Below are 23,963 nucleotides of genomic sequence, written 5' to 3'. Positions count from 1 at the left end.
CGTATGGTTGGGAAGGGGTGTTTGTCATATTTGGCCTTTGTGAGAGATGTTGATGAAGATACTCCTACTATTGATTCAGTACCGGTCGTGCGAGACTTTACGGATGTATTTCCTGCAGACCTGCCAGGTATGCCACCCGACATGGATATTGATTTCGGTATTGTTTTGGTGCCGGGCACTCAACCCATTTCTATTCCTCAGTATCATATGGCACCAGTTGAGTTGAATGAATTGAAAGAACAACTTTAGGAACTCCTTGAAAAGGGATTTATTAGGCCTAGCATGTCACCTTGGGGTGCACCAGTTTTGTTTGTGAAAAAGAAAGATGGTACTATGCGGATGTGCATTGATTACAGGGAACTAAACAAAGTTACAATCTAGAACAAATATCCTTTGCCGCGTATTGATGATTTATTTGACCAACTTCATGGAGTGAGGGTATTCTCCAAAATTGACTTGAGGTCGGGATATCACCAGTTAAAAATTCGGGATTCGGATATTCTAAAAACGGCATTCAAGACTCGTTATGGCCACTATGAATTCCTCGTGATGTCTTTTGGGCTGACCAACGCCCCAGCAGTATTTATGTACTTGATGAATAGTGTGTTTCAGCCATATCTTGATTCATTTGTCCTAGTATTTATTGGTGATATTCTGGTGTACTCACGTAGCCAGGAGGAGCATGCACAACAATTGGGTATTATATTACAGAGGCTGAGAAAGGAGAGATTGTATGCCAAATTCTCTAAGTGCGAATTCTGGCTTAGTTCGACGGCATTTTTGGGACACATAGTTTCCAATGAAGTGATTAAGGTGGATCCGAAGAAAATAGAGGCAGTTCAGAGTTGGCCCAGACAATCTTCAGCTACTGAGATTCGGGGTTTTCTCGGCTTGGCTGGTTATTATCGTCGCTTTGTGGGGGATTTCTCGTCTATTGCATCGCCTTTTACTAAATAGACCCAGAAAGGTGCTATGTTCAGGTGGTCGGATGAGTGTGAAGAGAGCTTTCAGAAGCTCAAGACAGCTTTGACTACAGCCCTAGCAGTGGTGTTGCCTACAGGTTCAGGGTATTACAGATGCAGGGCAGGCTATGTGTGCCTAAAGTAGATGGTTTGAGTGAGTTGATTCTCCAGCAAGCTTACAGTTCGAGGTACTTCATTTCTCCAGGTGTCGCAAAAATGTATCAGGATTTGAGGAAGCACTATTAGTGGAGGCGAATGAAAAAAGATATAGTTGGGTTTGTAGCTCGGTGTTTAAATTGTCAACAGGTGAAATACGAGCATCAGAGACCGGGAGGATTGCTTCAGAGACTTGAAATTCCGAAGTGGAAGTGGGAGCGTATTACCATGGACTTCGTAGTTGGGCTTCCACGGACTTTTAGGAAGTTTGATGATGTTTGAGTGATTGTAGATCGATTGACCAAATCCGCACATTTTATTCCAGTTGGTACTAATTATTCTTCGGAGAGGTTGGCTGAGATTTATATCCGCGATATTGTTCGCCTACATGGTATGCTAGTGTCCATCATTTAAGATCAGGGCACGCAGTTTACATCACAGTTTTGGAGAGAAGTGTAGTGAGAATTGGTCACACGGGTTCTGTTGAGTACAGCATTTCACCCTCAGACGAACAGACAGTCTGAGCGCACTATTCAGATATTGGAGGATATGTTACGCACTTGTGTCATTGATTTTGGGGGTTCTTGGGAACAGTTTTTTTCCACTCGCGGAGTTTTCTTACAATAACAGCTACTAGTCGAGCATTCAGATGGCTCCGTATGAAGCTGTATATGGGAGACGGTGTCGGTCTCCGGTAGGTTGGTTTGAGCCGTGTGAGACTAGGCTATTGGGTACTGGATGCTTTGGAAAAGGTTAAATTGATTCAGGAGTGGCTTCGCACGGCGCAGTCTAGACAGAAGAGTTATGCCGACCGGAAGGTCCGTGATGTTGCTTACATGGTTGGGGAAAAGGTCTTGCTCAAGATTTCGCCCATGAAGGGTGTGTTGAGGTTCGGGAAGAAGGGCAAGTTGAGCCATCAGTATATTGGGCCTTTTGAAATACTTAAGAAGATTGGAGAGGTGGCTTATGAACTTGATTTGCCACCTAGTCTATTAGGTGTTCATCTAGTGTTCCATGTATCTATGCTCCGGAAGTATGTCGGAGATTCGTCTCATATTTTGGATTTCTGTACAGTGCAGCTGGACAGTAATTTGACTTATGACGTGGAGCTGGTGGCCAATTTATACCGGCAGGTTCGAAAGCTGAGGTCAAAGAACATAGCATCAGTGAAGGTACAGTGGAGAGGACAGCCAGTCGGGGAAGCTACTTGGGAGATTGAGCAGGAGATGCGGAGCAAATATCCACACCTATTTGAGACTCCAAGTATGATTCTAAACCCGTTCGGGGACGAACGTTTGTTTAAGAGGGGGAGAATGTAACCACTCGGCCGGTCGTTTTGAGTATTATAACCCCATTCTCCCATTTACTGCTCAAGTTATGCTTTATAGTTGTTTTATGACTTACCAGGTTAGTTGGTTCGAGTCCGAAAGGATTTCAGAGTGAAATGAGACACTTAGTCTCACAATTGAAAACTTAAGTTGAAAAGGTTAACTAAATATTGACTTATGTATAAACAACCTCATATTTGAATTCCGATAATTCCAATAGCTCCGTATGGTAATTTTGGACTTAGGAGTGTGTCCGAAAAATTATTTGGAGGTCCGTAGTGGAATTAGGCTTGAAATGACGAAACTCAAATTTTTGAAAAGTTTGATCGGGGGGTTGACTTTTGATATTTGAGTCGGAATTCGATTCTCGAAATTTGAATAGGTCTGTTATGTCATTTATGACTTGTGTGCAAATTTTGAGGTCAATCGGACATGATTTGATAGGTTCCGGCGCCGTTTGTATAAATTGGAAGTTTCAAAGTTCATTGGGCTTGAATCTATGTGTGATTCATATTTTTAGAGTTGTTTGATGTGTTTTGAAGACTCGACTAAGTTCGTATGATATTTTAGGACTTGTAGTTATATTTAGTTGAGGTCTCGGGGGCCTCGGGTGAGTTTCGGACGGCTAACAGATCAATTTTGGACTTGGCATTCTAGCTGAAGAATGCTGGTTTTCTGTCACTGGTTTCCTTCTACGCGATCGCATAAGAATGTCCGCGATCGCGTAGGCTAAGTTGGAGCAGTGAGATTTTGTTCTATGCGATTGCGTGAAGGCATCCGTGATCGTGTAGGTTTGGCCATGTTGTGCTACGCGAACGCGTGGGAAATGCCGTGTTCGCGAAGAGGAATGAGGCAGAAGGTCGGCCCACGTGTTTGCTCTATGCGATCGCGTGTGGCTGTCCGCGATCGCGTAGGGCTGAGGATCATGTGCTTCTCGATCGTGTGAAGCACACCGCGATCGCGTAGGGTCTTTTCTGGGCAACTTGCAATTGTACTTTGCGATCGCGGGACCTTGTCTGCGATCGCATATAAGAAATGACTAGGCAGAATGTTTAAGTTCTAAAAATGGGACTTCGTCCCATTTTCCATTTTTACCGATTTGGAGCTCGGAGAGAGAAGCTTTTCGGGAGATTTTCAAGAAAAATAACGGGATAAGTGTTTCTAACTCAATATTGATTAAATTATCCGAATCCATAGTTATTTTTGATATTTAATTAGTGATATAAGTCGGAAGATTTAGAAAAACCCCCTTGGTTTAATTTGAAGATTTAAAGGTCGAGTTGATGTCGGAATTTGGTAAAATTGGTATGGGTAGACTCGTGGTTGAATGGGCTTCCGTATTTTATAACTTTGTCGGGTTCCGAGACGTGGGCCCCACGAGCGATTTTTGGGTGAAATTTCGGATTTTTATGGAAAAATTATATTTTTATATGGAATAAATTTATATAATTTTTATTGACTGAATCGAATTATTTGTGGCTAGATACAAGGCGTTTGGAGGCCAATTCACGAGGCAAAGGCATAGCGGAATAAGAAATTACACAGTTTGAGGTAAGTAACAGTTCTAGATTTGGTCCTGAGGGTATGAAACCCCAGATTATATGTTATGTGATTGGTTTTGAGGTGACACACATGCTAGGTGACGGGCGTGTGTGCGTGCACCGTAAAAATTATGAATTGGTCAAATTTCATGGAACTGTATAGTTGAATAATCTGTTGTTGTCTGTACATTCTCCATGTAGTAAAGAAATTGAACCACAAATTATGTTTAGATTATATGTTGGCACTATAGGGACCCACAGAGGTCGTGTACATATTGAACTATCTGCTTAATTGTTGTTCTGTACTCAGTCATAGTTTACTTGTCTATTTCAATTTCAGTCTCTATTGTTCATTATTGATGCATCATATCATTGTTGTTGGGCTAATTTTATGATTATTGAGAGCCCGAGAGATTCGAGAGATTTATGACTGAGTGAGGCCGAGAGCCTGATTGTGAGATATTATATTATAGCACGTGAGTTGTCTGTATAACATGTGAGTTGTCTATGCGGAATTCTTATATTATACTATAGCACGTGAGTTGTCTGTGCAGCACGTGAGTTGTCCGTGCGGATCCAGATATTATACTATAGCACGTGAGTTGTCCGTGCGGATCCTTATATTATACTACGGATCCAGATATTGATACTATAGCACGTGATTTGTCCGTGCAGCACGTGAGTTTTCCGTACGGATTATAGCGCTTGGACTGAAGGAGCCTCTCCAGAGTCTGTACACACCCCCAGTGAGCGCAGGTACCTATTGAGTGCAAGCGCGAGTGCCGAGTGCCGAGTGCCGAGTGTTGAATGATTGGGAGGAATGAGTGACTGTGAGGAAAGAGTGACTGTGAGATTGGAGTAAATGGGAGGATTGAGTGACTGTTTCTCTGAGAGGATGCATTGATTTCATTATTGTTGCATTTCAGCTGTCATATATCACTATTTTGGAAATTTCGAAAAGATATTATTTTCTGTTTCAGTTAAGGTTGATATGAAATTACTGTGAAGTTTTAAATGTTGAACTTGAAAGCATGTCTACCCTTTTATGTTGGAAATTATTGTATTTGAACTTAGCCGTGAAGCTCGTCACTACCTTCAACTCTTTATTTATTATTGTTACTTACTGAGTTGGTTGTACTCAAACTAGACCATGCACTTCGTCTGCAGATCCAGGTGAACCCGGATACAGCGGGTATTGATTATTTCGCACAGTTGATTTTTCGGATATTTTGAGGTAGCTGCCGTGTTTCGCAGACCTTGTCTCTCCTTCCCTACCTCTTTGTTTACTGTATTTGGTCTTAGACTATTATAGAACGTGTTTTCCAGATTTGTGATGTATAGATACTCATGTACTCAGTGACACCGGATTTTGGGAGTGTATTTATATTCAGTATTTGTGAGATTCTCTCTTAAACTTAATTATTATGTTTTCCATATTTAAAATAAATTGTGGGTTATTGATGTTTGCCTAGTAGTGAGATAGGCGCCATCACGACGGGTGAGATTTCGGATCGTGACATTTATAATAATATTAGCAAATTTGGCAGTATTTTAATGAAAAAGTATTCATGAATGATATGACTTGAACTGTAGTACCTAAATGATGATGGATTGGTTAATTTCATCAACGGTATGAATTAGATTAGCAGAAGCAGGACATACATTCAAGAGGTTTTGAAGCTATTGTATTGTCAGTAGCTCATATATCACCTTCATAAAAAGATACATAAGATAAAACATATATAGGATCATAAATAACTACTACAGAACCTAAGGCTACTGCCCGCGCATACTTGCCCTTATTGCATCAGTAAGCTTGGTTGCAATTTGATAGCATGAATGAACTTCATACACTGCAGATTTTATCTCCTCATCCGAGAGAATCGAAGACGATTTCCAGTTAAGACGCATCGTGCCTTCTTCACTAATGACAGGCCTCTTAATATCTGTAATTATGGTCAATATTTTGGCTAATGGAGTCCATCTCACATAAGCATAAGCATTTTTGCAAAGTGTAGACTTTGTTGGCAATATTCTTTGAAACCCAAAAATATTGCATTATGTGTTGGACATCATTTGCACAAGTTGTATCTCTCCTTTTACACCTAAGAGGCCAAGATTTTTTTGCTTATAAAAGGGAAGGTCATTAGTTCATTTTAGACACACCAACAAGACTTGAGTCTTCATTTCTTGTTTCTTCCTTTCTTCCTTTATTAAGAGTGTTTTGTATGAGAGTTAAGTATTGAGAAGCACTTGTGTGAACCCTTTCTTTGGAGTGATCTTGTGAGGTTTATTCCCTTGGAGTACTTGGGATTAATTAGAGTATTTACTCTAATTTTGTACTCTCTTTTGTACTCTTATTGGTATAGTAAAATTGTTCCTCTCCGCTTGTGGACGTAGGTCACTTTGACCGAACCATGTTAAATTGGTGTCTTCTTTATATGCTTTAATTGCCGTTGTTATCAACTTCAATTGTCTTTGTTATTGTCATTATACCATTGTTTGGCTAAATTCCGCACTACCCGGGTTCCCAATCCTAACAAACCCCGGCTTCAATCATCAGCTCCTCCAGTGTACCAGCGAGAAGCTTTGGCTTCATAAGAATACTAGCCGCCAAATACAATATCCACAATTCTGTTACATTCCAATTTTATGGCGCTGCGGCTCTCAGATACCGTAGATTTCTGGCTTATGTTTCTTGGACCAACAAATGTGATATTTGCGTCACAAAGCAACTGCAGAATAGAAGAGGGAATTTCAGATAGATTATCCAGAGAAATCATGCGCCTAAATTGAATAATAAGACACTGTATCTTTACATAAAACAGCAATAGATCTCCACCATTTACAATATCAATCCCAACAATTGGATTTGGATACGTCAAACCACTCCTTAGTTGAGAGATGCCAATGTTCAGAATGGCTACACGGTCAACAACTCTCGATGTGACGGTGGTACCATCCATATTTACATAGCAAGGGCCAAGGAAGAGGCAATATCTCTGACATTTCAGCTCGATCGTTTGCTGTTCATTACTCATTAACGGTGATTTATATTTGGTAAGTAGGACATATCAAGCGTTGCATCTTTAATTTCTTATTCGATAGTGCGGGAATGGTTACCTAATTCTCTTCACCTTCTCATTTAATGTTCCATACGAAAATATTAAAACATTAAATTTTGACTATTCCAGTAGCAATATATTTCTGTGATATTGAAAATGGAAGAAAGTAGTTCAGTACAGTGTTTTAAAAAGGCATGACGATAGGCGCGGGCATAAGCCCCATGGGTATTTTATTTTTAATATTTTATAAATAATTAAAATAAGCATATAAATATATAAAATGCTAAAATTACAAAAAATTCAAAAGAATTATATAATTAATAAAAATGTGTATATATCTATTATAAACATGCTAACATAATATTTTATTTTACTTGAAAAAGTAAAACATAAAGATGCATAAGACCTTATTTACGGTCGAAATCGGGCTTGATTACTACATGACAGATCGGACTCGGAATGTGAGGGGTTGAAGATCGACCCCGAGTCTCGTCGAACCAGAACACGAGGTCAGAATGTTCGTCCTCGAGAACATTGAGTCCATGATCCCGCAATCGACCCTGACCCCGAGTAAGCTCGAGAAAACATTGCCGGTGTAACCAACAGAAGACCGAAATAACAAAATGCCGAAATATCCGTAACCGGTCATATATCACGGCGAAAATCTCAGCACGTATCAATAGGGAACCGGCAAATCAGCAAACCAGGAGATTTTTACCTTTTATAGAATTATACCTAAAATAGGACTCCCCTACTATAGGGGGTATGAGTACTTGTAAAGCACATTGTAACACGCATCCCAAAGCAATATATTGTTATTTTTAGTTCTTATTATTCTCTTGTCATTCCATTCTGATATCGATAAAAACTCTTTTGGCTCAAGGGTGGCTAACCTTCCAAGGCTAAGACTGTTCAACTTGTGTGGTTTGCATTTACTTTCCCAGTGTTTATTTCAATTTCAATCTGATTTATCATTTTATATCAAATTAGATCACGTATCCTTAAAACCACATACAAATTCAATTGCTATCCGATTTTGAGGATAAGCAGTTTGGCACCCACTGTGGGGCTAAGGATAATAGTAGTTATTTAATACAAATCTTTATAACACACACTATTTTGCACTTGCTCTTTGAAGTGTCTTTTACTCCAGGTTAAAACACAAAGTGTCAAACTCTCAATCAGCACCCCCACATGTTGACAACGAGTCTTGTCATCAAGGTGAAAATAACAACATAGCGCCCGGTAACGAGGTACCGCCTGCTGATCCCGTCGAAATTCCAGTCGCATACCTAATTGACGCTAATTCACATGTGGCTATCGATGCGAACCTGCCAACCGATCCTGAAAATAGCGTCTGTGGTGGAGCCCGATTAGCGGCTCAAAATACGCAAAATATTGGAGAAGACGGGATCAATTTAAGGGTGATCTTCGAAATGTTGCAAGCTCAACAAGTGGCGATAGCCCAGTTACAAAACCAGGGCCGCGCACCGAGCAGAGCCGAGCCCGATCCGCCCCGAGAAGTTACCCGTAGGGACATACCGGTTGCAGAAAGATCTAACAAAAACGAATCGGGGACTAACCCCGAGATCATAAAAATGCTCGAGGAAATGACAAAATGAGTGGAGCCGGGGGAAAAGAAAATCGAAGCTAATGACAAAAAGTGGAAACCTATAATTCCAGGGTAGACTAGATCCCAGGAGCACCTCCAATATTGAAAGGCCTGGATTCCAAGAAGTTCGTGCAAAAGCCTTTTCCTCCGAGTGCGACTCCGAAGCCGAACCCAAAAAAAATTCCATATGCCCGATATTCCAAATGAGAAATGATCGAGGTCAACACAGTCAGGGACTCATGAGTAAAAACAGTTTCGACAGGACCGTCGGGCCTAAGGAAGCACTGAGGTTATCAGAATACAACTTTAACATTGACGCTGTTGCAATCGTATCAACTATCGGACGTATCAAGGACACCAAATGGCCTCGACCCTTACAATTCGATCCGTCCTAGAGGGATCCTAGCCATATGTGTAAATATCACGACACTCACGACCACAAAACGTAGGATTGCCAACAATTGAGAGAGGAAGTAGCCCGATTATTCAACAACGGGCATCTTCGAGAATTCCTGAGCGACCGAGCAAAAAATCATTTCAGGAATATGGATTCTAACAAGCAGGATGAGCAAGAAGAACCTCAACACGTCATTAACATGATTATCGATGGGGTCGATGTTCTTCAGGGGCCGATGTTGAAACGCATCAAAATATCCATCATAAGGGAGAAACGAACTCGAGATTACATACCGGAAGGAACCTTGACTTTCAACGATAAGAACGCATAAGGAATTGTGCAGTCCCACAATGATGCACTAGTAATATCTGAACTCATAAATAAATCCTTAGTTAAATGTGTGTTAATTGACTCAGGTAGCTCCGCCAATATTATCCGATCGAGGGTCGTGGAGCGACTCGGTCTACAAGACCAAATCGTGCCTGCAATCCGAGTTCTAAATTGGTTCAACATGGTGTGTGAAACTACTAAGGGCGAGATAACGCTACCAGTAAACACCGCCGGGACTATCCAGGAAACTAAATTTTGTGTGATCGAAGGAGACATGAGGAACAACGCTATATTCGGAAGGCCATAGATCCACAACATAAGGGCGGTGCCCTCGACACTGCACTAGGCACTGAAATTCCCAACACCTAGCGGAGTCAAAACAGTCTACGGTGAACAACCAGCTGCCAAGCAAATATTCGCGGTCGAGGAGGTGATACCGGCATCGACAATCTCAACGTCGAAGGATCTGAGCCAGATGGTCAAAAACTGAGCCAAATAGCAATCACTGGTACCAACCTCGGCAGATTCGGACAAACAAGGGGAAGGCGAGGATGATGACTACGGGGTTCCCAGATCTTTTATAGCCCCCGATGATTCTGATGCCACTAAATTGACGGTCGAGGAGCTGGAACAAGTCATATTGAGAGAACACTTGCCGATCGAAAGATATACTTGAGCACGGGGTTAAGCCCCGAGCTCAGAAAAAAACTCATTCAATTTCTTATAACTAATGAAGATTGTTTCACTTGGTCCCACCTTGACATGACAGGGATCCCGCCAGAGATAACCACTCACAAGCTAAGCCTAGACCCAAAGTTCCATCCAGTCAAACAGAAGAGGAGACCCCAGTCCGAGATCAAGCATGCTTTCATCAAGGACGAGGTATCTAAACTCCTTAAAATAGGGTCTATTCGGGAGGTTAAATACCCAGATTGGTTAGCAAACGTAGTGGTAGTCCCTAAGAAAGGAATAAACTAAGAATGTGTGTAGATTATAAAGATTTGAATAAGGCATGTCCCAAAGACTCTTTTCCTTTGCCCAACATTGATCGTATGATCGATGCCACGGCCGACCACTAGATCCTCAGTTTTCTCGATGCCTATTCCGGGTACAACCAAATACGGATGGACCTGGATGATCAGGAAAAAACTTCCGTCATTACTAAATACGGCATATACTGCTATAACATGATGTCATTCAGATTAAAAAATGCCGGTGCCACTTACCAACGCCTAGTAAATCGGATGTTCGAGCAACAAATAGGAAAATCAATGCAAGTTTACATTGACGACATATTGGTTAAGTCCCTGCGAGCAGAGGACCATTTAAAATATTTGCAAGAAACCTTCAGCATATTGAAGCAATACAATATGAAGTTGAATCCAGAAAAATATGCGTTTGAAGTTGGGTCGGGTAAATTCCTCGGATTCATGGTATCCAACCGGGGAATCAAGATCAATCCCGACAAAATCAAAGCCATCAAAGATATCACGGTTGTAGACAATGTGAAAGCCGTGCAAAGACTAACTGGACGCATAGCCGCCTTGGGACGATTCATTTCGAGGTCGTCCAATAAGAGCCACTGATTCTTCGCACTATTGAAGAAGAAGAATAACTTCTCATGGACCCCAGAATGTCAACGAGCTTTGGAGGAACTCAAACGATACCTATCGAGCCCGACTTTGCTTCACACACCGAAGGTAGACGAACAAATGTACTTGTAGTTGGCGGTTTCGGCAATAACGGTAAGTGGAGTCATAGTCCGGGAAGAGCAAGGTACATAATTTCCAATTTACTATGTTAGAAGGACCCTAGGTGAGGCTGAAACTAGGTACCCTCACCTAGAAAAACTGGCTCTCGCTTAGCTAAGCACCTATAGGAAGCTAAAACCATACTTTCAGTGTCACCCCATATGTGTCGTAACTACTTACCCATTGAGGAACGTTATGTATAAGCCCCGAGCTCTCGAGCCGGTTGTCCAAATAGGTCATGGAAATAAGTAGGTACAATATTGAATACCAACCCTGGACCGCCATTAAGTCTTAAATCTTGGCAGACTTTGTGGTCGACTTTACGTCGGCCCTAATACCAGAGGTTGAAAAAGAGTTATTAATTAACTCAGGGACTTCCTCGGGAATCTGGACCCTCTTTACGGATTGCACCTCAAACGCAAAAGGGTCCGGACTTGGCATCGTCTTGAAGCCACCAATAGGCAATGTAGTTAGACAATCTATTAAAACTTTGAAATTGACTAACAACGAGGCTGAATATGAGGCCATGATTGCAGGTCTTGAACTATCCAAAAGCTTGGGGGCAGAGGTGATCGAAGCCTAGTGCGACTCCCTTCTTGTGGTAAACCAAGTTAATGGAGCGTTCGAGGTCTGAGAAGAACGAATGCAAAGATACTGAGGCAAGTTGCAGGTAACATTACATCGGTTCAAAGAATGGACTTTGCAACACGTGCCTCGAGATCAAAACAGTGAGGCCGATGCCCTCGCTAACTTGGGATCATCGGTCGAAGATGAAGAGTTTAATTCGGGGGCAATCGTACAGCTTATGAGATCGGTGGTGGAAGAAGGCCATGCTGAAATCAACTCAACGAGCCTAACTTGGGACTGTCACACCTCTTTTTTCCTGAAGGGATGGTGGAGTTTTTCCAATTTAAGTGACATTATTCGAAATGGGATTATTATTTTAATCAAAGTCGCCACTTAAAATAATTTATGATGTCCCAAGTCACCGGTATATTTTTAAATCTCAAATCGAGGAAAATTGACTCCATTTATGGTCCGCGAACATAGAAGACCGGGTAAGAAATTCTATTAACCTGGGAGAAGGTGTGAGGCACTCCCGAGTTCCGTGATTTTAGCACAGTCGCTCAACTATTAATAATTGGCCTAATTATCTGATTAATATATATTTAAAGCCTATGGTGTATTTTTACATTTTAACCACTTTTAATTATTTATGGAATTATTTATGGAACAAGTCACGATGTCGTACACTTATCATTCTGATACACATTGCAAACCGCGCTACATGAAATGCACTCGCGACTTACGACATGTTTATTTTTATTATTATTCGAAGTTATGGTCGGGTCACATGAAATGCACACCCGAATGGGATTTACGTATCATGACCATGCCACAGGAACCGTACCCATGGCCGCGATGATTTAATAATCGCGCCTAAAATAAGCTGCGATGTTTATGAATTATCTTCTAAACTAATTAGAGATTATTGTAAGGCATGAGAATTATGGAAGGAGTTATCTACTCTACCTTTAAAATTATGAGACATTTATCTTAATCTATTGACTAAAATCAATGAGGCCTGGAGATTAAACTTGTTCGGCCCAAGAACATTGTTAAAGATCACTGTCACATTGTTAAAAGCAGTAACCACCCAACTGAAACTCAAATGAAGATAGTTGAATTACCCAAGAATTTTCATTATCACCTCCTCCTAATCAAGATCCTCAATAATGAAACTAATTCAAGAGACTAACAGAGGAAGCATAGCACATTCATAAATCACAACATCACTTACTAATGTGACTAGAGAAAGTCACATTTTCATACCAGAAACCAACCAAAATCATATGTAAATAAAAATAGGCTTTTTGTTATTGGATTCTAACCTTTTTGCTGCATACAAAGCAAGCTAACACCAAAGAAATAGCAACGCTCAAAAGACGTATTAACTGGAACCCCGGACCGGCAACGCAACCTCGAACAGAAAATCGAAACTCGAATCGTCGGAAAATCACAAGACCGGCTAAATCTGAACAGTTTCAGGGCGAAATCTGGTGGTGTTCGAACCTGAACCTTTGTATAGAGATGTTCTGGATTTGCCGATCTGCTAAAATTCGACTCACAATGTTTTTTTTTTAACTTGTTGAAAATATCATCACCAAACTACAACTTTTCTTTTTGTCAGGGAGAGTGACGATGGAGATCTCTCTATATTTCGGAGGTGCGGCTGATTTTAGGTGTGTGGCTGTTTTTTTGAAGAAGGGGTGGCTGCTGGAGTCTTTTGTGTCTGAAGTGGGGGAATTAGCCTAGGGTTTTTGGGTGTTAATTTGGTTTTTATATAGTAGTGGGGAGTGAGTATTGGCCCTTGGATAAAAGTATATCAATGGCTATGATTAAGGGAGGGGTTTGATGGGTGAGAAAAGGGTTTGGGATAAAAGGGATTGGGAAAAATGGGCATTTGTCTTGCTGGGCCACTAAAATCTGAAAATGAACTCCCAATTGGCTCAAATTCAATTCTTTCTCATTAAATAAAAATAAAAATACTATCAAAATATACTAATTAATCTTTGTTAATAAGAATCCATTATTAAAGTGAATTATATATTAAAATGAAAATATTTTTGGTGTGTGTTTTTTTTAAATGTTATAAATATTATAAAATACTAATAAGCTAAAAAAATGTTATAAAACTATTTTTGTGTTTTTAAACTTATGTTTTACAATTAAAACTAAAAGTTGACTAAAATCCTATTAAAAATAAAAATAAACATATATATTTTTAAAATACTACTTTTAAAAATTGTGCGGGTCAAATATTACGTGCTTACAACTGCCCCTCTTTGCTTGGAAATACGAAGAGTTTTCAGAGCAAAGAACAATAAGCAACGTAATTGATTTATGATCCGACGCTTATTCAAAACGAAATAAAGACGGACAAAAGATTGTGACCGAGCCTTGGTATTTGAGTTGCCTACATATCCTTGGCTTTAAAGGAATTAGGCCACGTGTAGTTCAGAGGTGAATGAAGTGATGGAGTGTGTGGAGAGGATAAGAGAGTCGAGTGAGGTTCCGTCGAGGTTCCGGTCCGCGGTCCCTGCCATTACATCATAAATTGAAAGCAAAAATTACAACAAAAATAAATGAAAAATACAAGATCCTGTCTACTTCTTGTCTTGAATCTTCCTTGAATCTCCACTTGATCCTTCAACTTGAAACTGAAAGTTCACCCTATTCTTCAGATTGGCATCCCGCTGACTTGAATTTGAAGAAAACTGGAAGTTAACCATGTTCTTCAGGCTGGCATCCTGCTTCTTGCACTTGAAATAAACTTGAACTTGGAGTAGACTTGAGCTTGCAAACCTTGTTCTTCAGGCGGCTCGTGCTACTTCTGATTTGAATTGAAAAGACTGGAGGTTACCCCTATTCTTCAGGAGGGATCCTGCTGTCTCTGACTTGAACTTGAAAACTGAAAGTTGACCTTGTTCTTCAGGCGGCTCGTGCTACTTCAGATTTGAATTGAAAAAAACTGGAGATTAACCCTATTCTTCAGGCGGGCTCCTAATGCCTCTCTAACTTGAACTTGAAAATTAAAAGTTGACCCCGTTCTTCAGGCGGGCTCCTGATGCTCCTGACTCGAACTCTAAGTGAATTCTGAAATGACTTCCCTCGCTCTCCAGGTGGGCGCGTGCTAATAACTTGAAACTTAAAATGAATTCTCTCATTCTCCAGGTGGGTGCCTGCTAATGCCTTGAACTTGAAATGAATTTTCTCATTCTCCAGGCGGGCTCCTGATGCCTCTCTAACTTGAACTTGAAAATTGAAAGTTGACCCTGTTCTTCAGGCGGGCTCCTGATGCCTCTCTAACTTGAACTTGAAAATTGAAAGTTGACCCTGTTCTTCAGGCGGGCTCCTGATGCTTCTCTGATTTGAACTTAAAAACTGAAAATTGACCCTGTTCTTCAGGTAGGCTCCTGATGCCTCTTGAACTTGAAATGAATTCCCTCGTTCTCTAGGTGGGCCTACGACTGACTTGAACTTGAAATGAATTCCCTCGTTCTCCAGGTGGGCGCCTGCCAATGACTTAAAACTTGAAATAAATTCCCTCTTTCTTCAGGTGGGCGCCTGATGCTGACTTAAAACTTGAAATGAATTCCCTCGTTCTCCAGGTGGGCGCCTGATGCTAACTTAAAACTTGAAATAAATTACCTCATTCTCCAGGTGGGCTCCTGCTGACTTAAAAACTTGAAATGAATTCCCTCATTTTCCAGATGGGTGCCTGATGTTGACTTAACATTTGAAATGAATTCCCTCATTCTCCAGGTGGGCGCCTGATGCTGACTTAATACTTGAAATGAATTCCCTCATTCTCCAGGTGGGAGCCTGCCAATGACTTGTAACTTGAAATAAATTCCCTCGTTCTCCAGGTGGGCGCCTGCTAATTACTTGAAATAAACTCTCTCATTCTCCAGGTGGGCGCCTGCCAATGACTTGAACTTGAAATAAATTCCCTCATTCTCCAGGTGGGCGCTTGCCAATGACTTGAAACTTAAAATAAATTTTCTCATTCTCCAGGTGGGCGCCTGCCAATGACTTGAAACTTAAAATAAATTCCCTCGTTCTTCAGGTGGGCGCCTGCTAATGACTTGAACTTAAAATAAATTCCTTCATTCTCCAGGTGAGTGCATGCTACTGACTTGTAACTTAAAAACTAAAAGTTGACCCAGTTTTTCAGGCGGGCTCCTGGTACTTCTGACTTGAACCTAAAATCGATTTCTGAAATATTTTCTCTCGTTCTCCAGGTGGGTGCCTTCAATCAAAACAAACAAAACAAACAAAATTTTCTGCCCCAGTTTGCACTAGGAAGATCTGTGAGTTGTTAGAAAAACTGTAAACCACCTATGCTATCGATGAAGGATGCAATGATGAGACTAAAACTAAAGACTCGACTAGGATGTGTGTCTCCTGTAAGTATAACCAAGAAAATTTTTGACTAGCAAATGTGTCTGCTAAAAATAAAACTTGAATGACCCAAACTAGAAGTGCGTCTCCTAGGGGTGACACTTGAATGATCCAAACTAGGAAGTGTGTCTCCTAAGGATGAACTCAAACTACCCAAACTAGAAATTGTGTCTCCTAAGGATGAACTCAAAGTACCCAAACTAAGAAGTGTGTCTCCTAGAAGTGAAATCTCAATTTAGGAAGTGTGTCTCCTAAAAGAATGACTTGAAAGACCCATACTAGGAAGTGCGTCTCCTAAGGGTAAAACTTGAACTAGGAAGTACATCTCCTAGAAACTGAATAACTCAAAGTAGGAAGTGTGTCTCCTAGATGTAAGATTGAGCCTGAGGAAAATTGTAAAGTGAGCTTGACTAGAATAAAAACTCACCCTATTTTCCAGGCGGGACCCTGAACTTAAAAAAAACTAAAGATTTTTCTCAACTAGGAGAATGCCTAGGAGGTATAGTTCTTCTCAACTAGAAAAAATGCCCGGGAGGCAATGATCTTCTCAAATAAGAAAATACCCGGGGGTAATGAGATTCTCAAACAGCCTATGCTTCAATTAAAACAAATACATGATTTTTTTCTCTTTTTTCCTTTTTTTAATTAAAAACAATTGATTGACTCGGGACAAACTTGCAAGCTGACTTTTAAGCATTGTTATTTGATTTGGCTTGCCATGGTTGATTTGCATTAGTTTCGAAGAAGATCCAGAGTGATTTGCCCATTGGATTCGACCAAGTTTGTTCATGTCACTTCACTCAAATTCCCAAAATTAATTCATCTATTTCAGTTATATTGCCAGACAATTTATTTCCCTTTCACTTGGATTGCCGAATTGAGTGTCTCTTCACATTGATTGTCAAATTGATCGCCTCCCTTCCTAATTTGGGACCTATTTGTGGCAAATTTGAAAATTCTTTCTTGCTTGTCTTGAGCAAAAGAAGAAGAATAAATGCACAAGTAAAAAATCAAAGAAAGTGGTGTATGATGAGATTCCACTAAGGAGAAGGAGAGGTTATCTAAATTGAAGAATAAGGCAAAGGAATGTGACATGCATTTAGACCAATAACTTGATTTGTCCATCTTTCCAAACTTGTTGACTCGTCAAATCCTTACTTGATGTTGAAGAGTTGGTCAACTTTGCTCCTCCAAATGTGCCGCAGACATTGCATGTTTTAATCAAAGATATTTTGTTGCATACATATCTCACCATTTCGACTTGTAGCGTCTCGAAAGGTTTTCACCAACAAGTCTCTCATTTTCCTTTTTGCTCTCATTCAATGTCGCTTCCAATTCTTAGCTTGGCTAATTGACTACACTTTCAATTGTATTGATTTTTCACAAAAATGTTGATAATCTCACAACATGCTTAACTTGGCATTTTCAGGAGTCGATCTGATAAGGACTTTTATTTGGACCGTAACGAGGCTTTTGGACAGGGCGAGAAAGAAAGGACCGCATGGAGACTCAAAATTGTGATGACAGGGGTATTTTATTTACAACTTTTGGAATCCATTTTAAAAACTTTGCCCTAGTTTCTGATACAAGATAATTTAGTTTTTTTTTTCTTTTTTTATTCTTTTATTTTTCTTTTCTTTTTGAGATGAAATTTCTAATAAACCTGCCCCACTCTTGACTTTGTGGGATTATGAAATATTTTATTTGGTGCGACCGAACCGTAAGGCTGCCTACATATCTTGTGGTGACAATAATCAGGTCGTTAGTTCAAAGAACTACATGGTGTGAGGATATCTCTCTTTTTCTTTTTCCTTCCTTTTTTTTCTTTTCTTCTTTTTTTTCCTTTTATTTTTCATTCTACCTTTTATTTCTTTTTTTCTTGGATATTACCATTCAAACGGGCACAACTCTAAACCCTGACAGGCACTTGAATCCAAAAGAGGGTTGCCACTGAAAGAGAAACATATTAAGGCTCAAAGGGCTGACAAGTGGTATTAGTGTTCGGATAGCAGAAAGATAGTCTTTCGTCATTTTAACTCTAAAAATGCCAACTCAAGACATGCTTCACACTGATTTCACCTGGAACATCCTGAAGGATTAACATACATATGGAGGATAGAACCAAAATTACTTTAGATTCCACTTGCGAAATCTCTCTTCAATTGGGTCCTAGAGGTGTTTATCATTAGCTCAAAAACTTATTTCTTCCTGAATGTGAAATTCATTATCATCTTTTCCCTTGGAACTTCATTATCTTATAACTCATTGCCTGAAAGCTTTTGCTAATGTCCAAACCGTGCCACTGGTCATGACGCATGTCACATTTAGTAGGCTAGAAGATGGTGAACTGTAGTGAATGTGAATGAGAAAATACAATAACAATGGGGAATGGGTAAAAGATTTCATTTAAGAGAGAAAGGTGAAAAGGACATGGGGGTTGAACAAGACAAACAAAACACGATCCAAAACCCCTGGTTGAACCGGTCTATCTGAAAGAATGAACAAATTAAAACCACAAACAAGTCCCTTTGACACGAGAAAGGATTGAGGTATGCACTATTCTTGAGTCCTTTGGATAAGGTCATAAGCTATTATTGGCATGTGAGACCAAGGGACATTGGTATCCTCCATTTTGAATCAACTCAATGAATCATTTTAATTAATCAAGACCTTGAAGTGTTCAAAAGGGGCCAAGGCATGGAGGGAAGTGACGGTTTATATCGAGTGGTACATGGTCTATGTTATCTTTTGATGTGAAGATGGATTGAAAGAAGATGGGTATGGTCTTGAATTTCTGGCCAACATTGCTTTTGGTTGAATAGAATCAGAATGGTATTTGTTCAACTCCAAACTTGTCACGAGTCAACCTTTATTTTGGAAAACCTCTTTTTTTTTCTTTTTTTCTTTTGAAAATAATTCGATCGAACCTGATGTAGGTTGCCTATATATCCCACATCCGGTGAGAATCAGACTAAGCATAGTTCTGAAAAAGTGGTGGACAAAATAAACTAAAATCTTTTTGGATTTTTCATTTATAATTTTTTTGGTTTTTCAAATACAAAATAAGAAGTACGATAACAAAAAGCTCGACAAACTCAACTAGACTATGACAGACTCTGACACCACCTAAAAGACTCAATACTACTGGACAAGACCAGAAAGTAAAAAAAACATGAAAACAGACTCAAAAATATAAAAAGTCTCCTCAAGCGGCTTCTAAAGGCAACGGTCCTGATTGGGATGGTCCTACAGCGTCTGTCATGCTCAACCTCTAGTAAGTGGATCCAAACCTTAATGATAAGGATAAGACCAAACAGAGTTAGTGACTCAGGATACTATGTGAGACCATAACGCTTCCTATTGGGCACATGTAAAGCACGAGAGGGGCTATTTCTACAAAATGATATATGTGGCCAAGCGTGGCTAGAAGTAAAAACTCAATTAGGACGACCTCTAAAACATGAAAACACCTCACGAAGGCTAATAAACTCTCAGGAACTGCGGTCCCTAAAATTGCTTTGCAAAAATGACCTGCATAAATGGCATATGTGGCCGAAAAATGGTTAATCATGCAAGTTCAACGGGAATGGACCTTAAACTGAGAGACTTGTTGTGGACTTAGGCCTCTAAGACATGGATTAACAAACTACTTTGAGAAAAATAGCCCTATTTTGTAAAATGACCGATGTGGCCAAACGTGGCTAGGCATGCAAGATTTGGCTATGACCACCGAAGCCAAGAACTTAAGACTCACTAGGAAGACCGGGCCCTATGTTGAGTGCCTATGTATCCCGCCTCGAAAGACGAGAATTAGGTATGCGTAGTTCGGGAAGATCAGAAATAAAGGAAATAAACTAACTTTTTTTTTTTTTGGATTTTGAATTTTTTTTTTAATTTTCGAAAGAAAGACTTATAAAGAAGAAAGAAAATATTTTTGGAATTTGATTTGTTTGTTTTATTTTTAAGAATTTTTGAAAAGAAAGACATCTAAAGAAGATAGAAAATATTTTTAAAACAATTTTGACTTTTTTTTTTTGGAATTTCGAAAGAAAAAACTTCTAAAGAAGAAAGGAAATATTTTTGATTTTTGAACTTTTATTTTGAATTTATGAAATAAATACTTCTAAAGAAAAAAAAATATTTTTGAATCTTGAATTTTCTTTTCAATTTTCGAAAGAAGAATGAAAATATTTTTGGATTTTTAGAAGAGATTAAAAGAAAATATTTTTGGATTTTTTTTTTAAAATTGGGGGCCGGAACCGATGAGGTTTGCCTATGTATCTCACACCAAGTGAGAATCAAACTCGCGTAGTTCGTCAATTTTGATGCACATAAAAATATGATTTATTTTGAAATGATTCTCTTTTTTTTTTGAAATTTCGACAGAATAATGGGATTTTTTGAATACCGGGATTATCAAAAATGGGTGTTTTTCTATCCTACCTCACTCTTGGTTTCTCTCTTTTGTTTTTTGGATTTTTTTTCCTTACTCAATAAGTCGGTCAACATACAAGCCAAGCAAATTAATGCACAAGTAGCACGTAAAGAATGCATCAGGATGGTCCATTAATTTTGGGTACACCTGTCCTAGATGGACCCAACCCCTATGTTGAGTCACCTAAGTCAAATGCAAGTGATGCAAGCAAACGTACCTACTAGGGATCCGGCATGAGAATGTGTTATTCTAAGTTTAAATCCTGGGTATATTGTTCTAGACCCGACTTACCCGAGCGGACAACTCGAGCGGGGGGGGAGCGTACCGGGGGGAGGGGGCAGCGTACCGGGAATACAGAAGCTTCACCGGATTTGCAACTTGTCCGAACCTCGTTCTAAAATTAGGATATGACTCTAACAGAAAAGAAGCCATGCGAAGCGCACGCTCCCCAGAAGATTTAGAAGACTCCGAGAGAAGGAGGGTTTCGTAGGAGTTTATATACAGTTCAAACAATATCAAAGCGGTAAAAAGCGGCATTTAGCACATTAGGCTCAAACACGTAAAAATCAGAAAATAAACAAAACCAGGTATCACACTTATTCTAAGCTCGAATTTTGAACCCTAAACCAAAGATTCTGGGTTCTTTTCCCCAGCAGAGTCGCCAGAGCTATCACACCTCCTTTTTCCCGAAGGGATGGGGGAGTTTTTTCAATTTAAGTGACATTATTCGAAATGGGATTATTATTTTAATCAGAGTCGCCACTTGGAATAATTTGTGGTGTCCCAAGTCACCGGTTTATTTTTAAATCCCAAATCGAGGAAAATTGACTCCATTTATGGTCCGCGAACACAGAAGACCGGGTAAGGAATTCTGTTAACTCTGGAGAAGGTGTGAGGCACTCCCGAGTTCCGTGATTTTAGCACGGTCGCTCAACTATTAATAATTGGCCTAATTATCTGATTAATACATATTTAAAGCCTATGGTGCATTTTTACATTTTAACCACTTTTAATTATTTATGGAACAAGTCACGATGTCGTACACTTGTCATTCTGATACACATTGCAAACCGTGCTACATGAAATGCACTCGCGACTTACGACATGTTTATTTTTATTATTATTTGAAGTTATGGTCGGGTCAACTGAAATGCACACCTGACTGGGATTTACGTATCGTGACCATGCCACGGGAACCGTACCCATGGCCGTGATAATTTAATAATCGCGCCTAAAATAAACTACGATGTTTATGAATTATCTTCTAAACTAATAATAGATTATTGTAAGGCATGAGAATTATGGAAGGAGTTATCTACTCTACCTTTAAAATTATGAGACATTTATCTTAATCTATTGACTAAAATCAATGAGGCCTGGAGATTAAACTTGTTCGGCCCAAGAACATTGTTAAAGATCACTGTCACATTGTTAAAAGAAGTAACCACCCAACTGAAACTCAAATGAAGATAGTTGAATTACCCAAGAATTTTCATTATCACCTCCTCCTAATCAAGATCCTCAATAATGAAACTAATTCAAGAGACTAACAGAGGAAGCATAGCACATTCATAAATCACAACGTCACTTACTAATGTGACTGGAGAAAGTCACATTTTCATACCAAAAACCAACCAAAATCATATGTAAATAAAAATAGGCTTTTTGTTATTGGATTCTAACCTTTTTGCTGCATACAAAGCAAGCTAACACCAAAGAAATAGCAACACTCAAATGAGGTATTAACTGGAACCCCGGATCGGCAACGCAATCTCGAACAGAAAATCGAAACTCGAATCGTCGGAAAATCACAAGACCGGCTAAATCTGAACAGTTTCAGGCCGAAATCTGGTGGTGTCCGAACCTGAACCTTTGTATAGAGATGTTCTGGTTTTGCCGATCTGCTAAAATTCGACTCACAATATTTTTTTTTTTTTTAACTTGTTGAAAATATCATCACCAAACTACAACTTTTCTTTTTGTCAGGGAGAGTGACGATGGAGATCTCTCTATATTTGGGAGGTGCGGTTGATTTTAGGTGTGTGGCTGTCTTTTTGAAGAAGGGGTGGCTGCTGGAGTCTTTTGTGTCTGAAGTGGGGGAATTAGTCTAGGGTTTTTGGGTGTTAATTTAGTTTTTATATGGTAATGGGGAGTGAGTATTGGCCCTTGAATGAAAGTAGATCAATTGCTATAATTAAGGGAGGGGTTTGATGGGTGAGAAAAGGGTTTGGGCTAAAAGGGATTAGGAAGAATGGGCTTTTATCTTGCTGGGCCACTAAAATCCGAAAATAAACTCCCAATTGGCCCAAATTCAATTATTTCTCATTGAATAAAAATAAAAATAAAAATACTACCAAAATATACTAATTAATCTTAGTTAATAAGAATACATTATTAAAGTGAACTATATATTAAAATGAAAATATTTTTGGTGTTTTTTTTTTTTTAAAATGTTATAAATATTATAAAATACTAATAAGCTAAAAAAATGTTATAAAACTATTTTTTTTGTTTTCAAACTTATGTTTTACAATTAAAACTAAAAGTTAACTAAAATCCTATTAAAAATAAAAATAAATAAATATTTTTGAAATACTACTTTTAAAAATTGCGTGGGTCAAAAATTACGTGCTTACAGGGACTGGAGAAATAAATATGTAGAATATCTCATGACCGGGAAACTGCCCTCGGATCCAAAAGAATTGAGGGCCCTGCGTACAAAGGCAGCCCGGTTTAGCGTGTCCGAAGATGGAACCCTGTTCAGAAGAACATTTGATGGCTCAGTTGCAATATGTCTAGGGCCAGGGGATACTGAGTACGTTTTAAGAGAAATCCACAAAGGTACCTGTGGAAATCATTCGGGCACCAAATCGCTGGTTTAAAAAATAATCAGAGTCGGTTACTACTGGATCAACATGAAAAAAGACGCAAAGGAGTTCGTTCGAAAATGTGATGGGTGCCAAAGACACGCTCTGATGATTCATCAACCCGTGGAGCTGCTGCATTCGGTTTTGTCACCGTGGCCGTTCAGGAAGTAGGGAATGGACATCGTCGGCCCCCTTTCATGGGTACCCGGTAAGGCTCAATTTATATTGTCTATGACTGACTATTTTTCTAAATGGGTGGAAGCCCAAGCGTACGAGAAGGTCAGGGAGAAGGAAGTCATAGATTTCATTTGGGACCACATCACATGCCAGTTCGGAATGCCAGCCGGGAGCGTATGCGACAATGGAAAATAATTCATTGGCAACAAAGTAACCAAATTTCTTAAAGACCACAAGATCAAAATGATCCTATCACCCTAGTGTGAACGGACAAGCTAAATCTACCACCAAAAACATACTCCAAAACCTTAAAAAGAGGTTAACCGATGCCAAAGAAAAATGGAAGAAAATCCTACCCGAAGTCCTATAGGCATACC

The 23,963-nt window shown here is 39.5% G+C and overlaps 1 long non-coding RNA gene across 1 annotated transcript; it reads right to left on the bottom strand.

Annotated features, from left to right (window-relative positions):
- Positions 1-5,606: 5,606 nt before the first annotated feature.
- On the bottom strand, positions 5,607-22,669 carry LOC107759765 (uncharacterized). Its single transcript, XR_012704437.1, has 3 exons — positions 14,978-22,669; positions 13,035-14,626; positions 5,607-6,722 (listed from the first exon to the last, which is right to left on the bottom strand). It is a non-coding gene; the product is annotated as an uncharacterized LOC107759765 (long non-coding RNA).
- Positions 22,670-23,963: the final 1,294 nt, after the last annotated feature.

This window comes from Nicotiana tabacum, chromosome 21 (genome assembly GCF_000715075.1).
Source record: "Nicotiana tabacum cultivar K326 chromosome 21, ASM71507v2, whole genome shotgun sequence".
Classification (NCBI taxonomy): domain Eukaryota; kingdom Viridiplantae; phylum Streptophyta; class Magnoliopsida; order Solanales; family Solanaceae; genus Nicotiana; species Nicotiana tabacum.
This window is presented reverse-complemented; position numbering and strand designations above follow the sequence as displayed.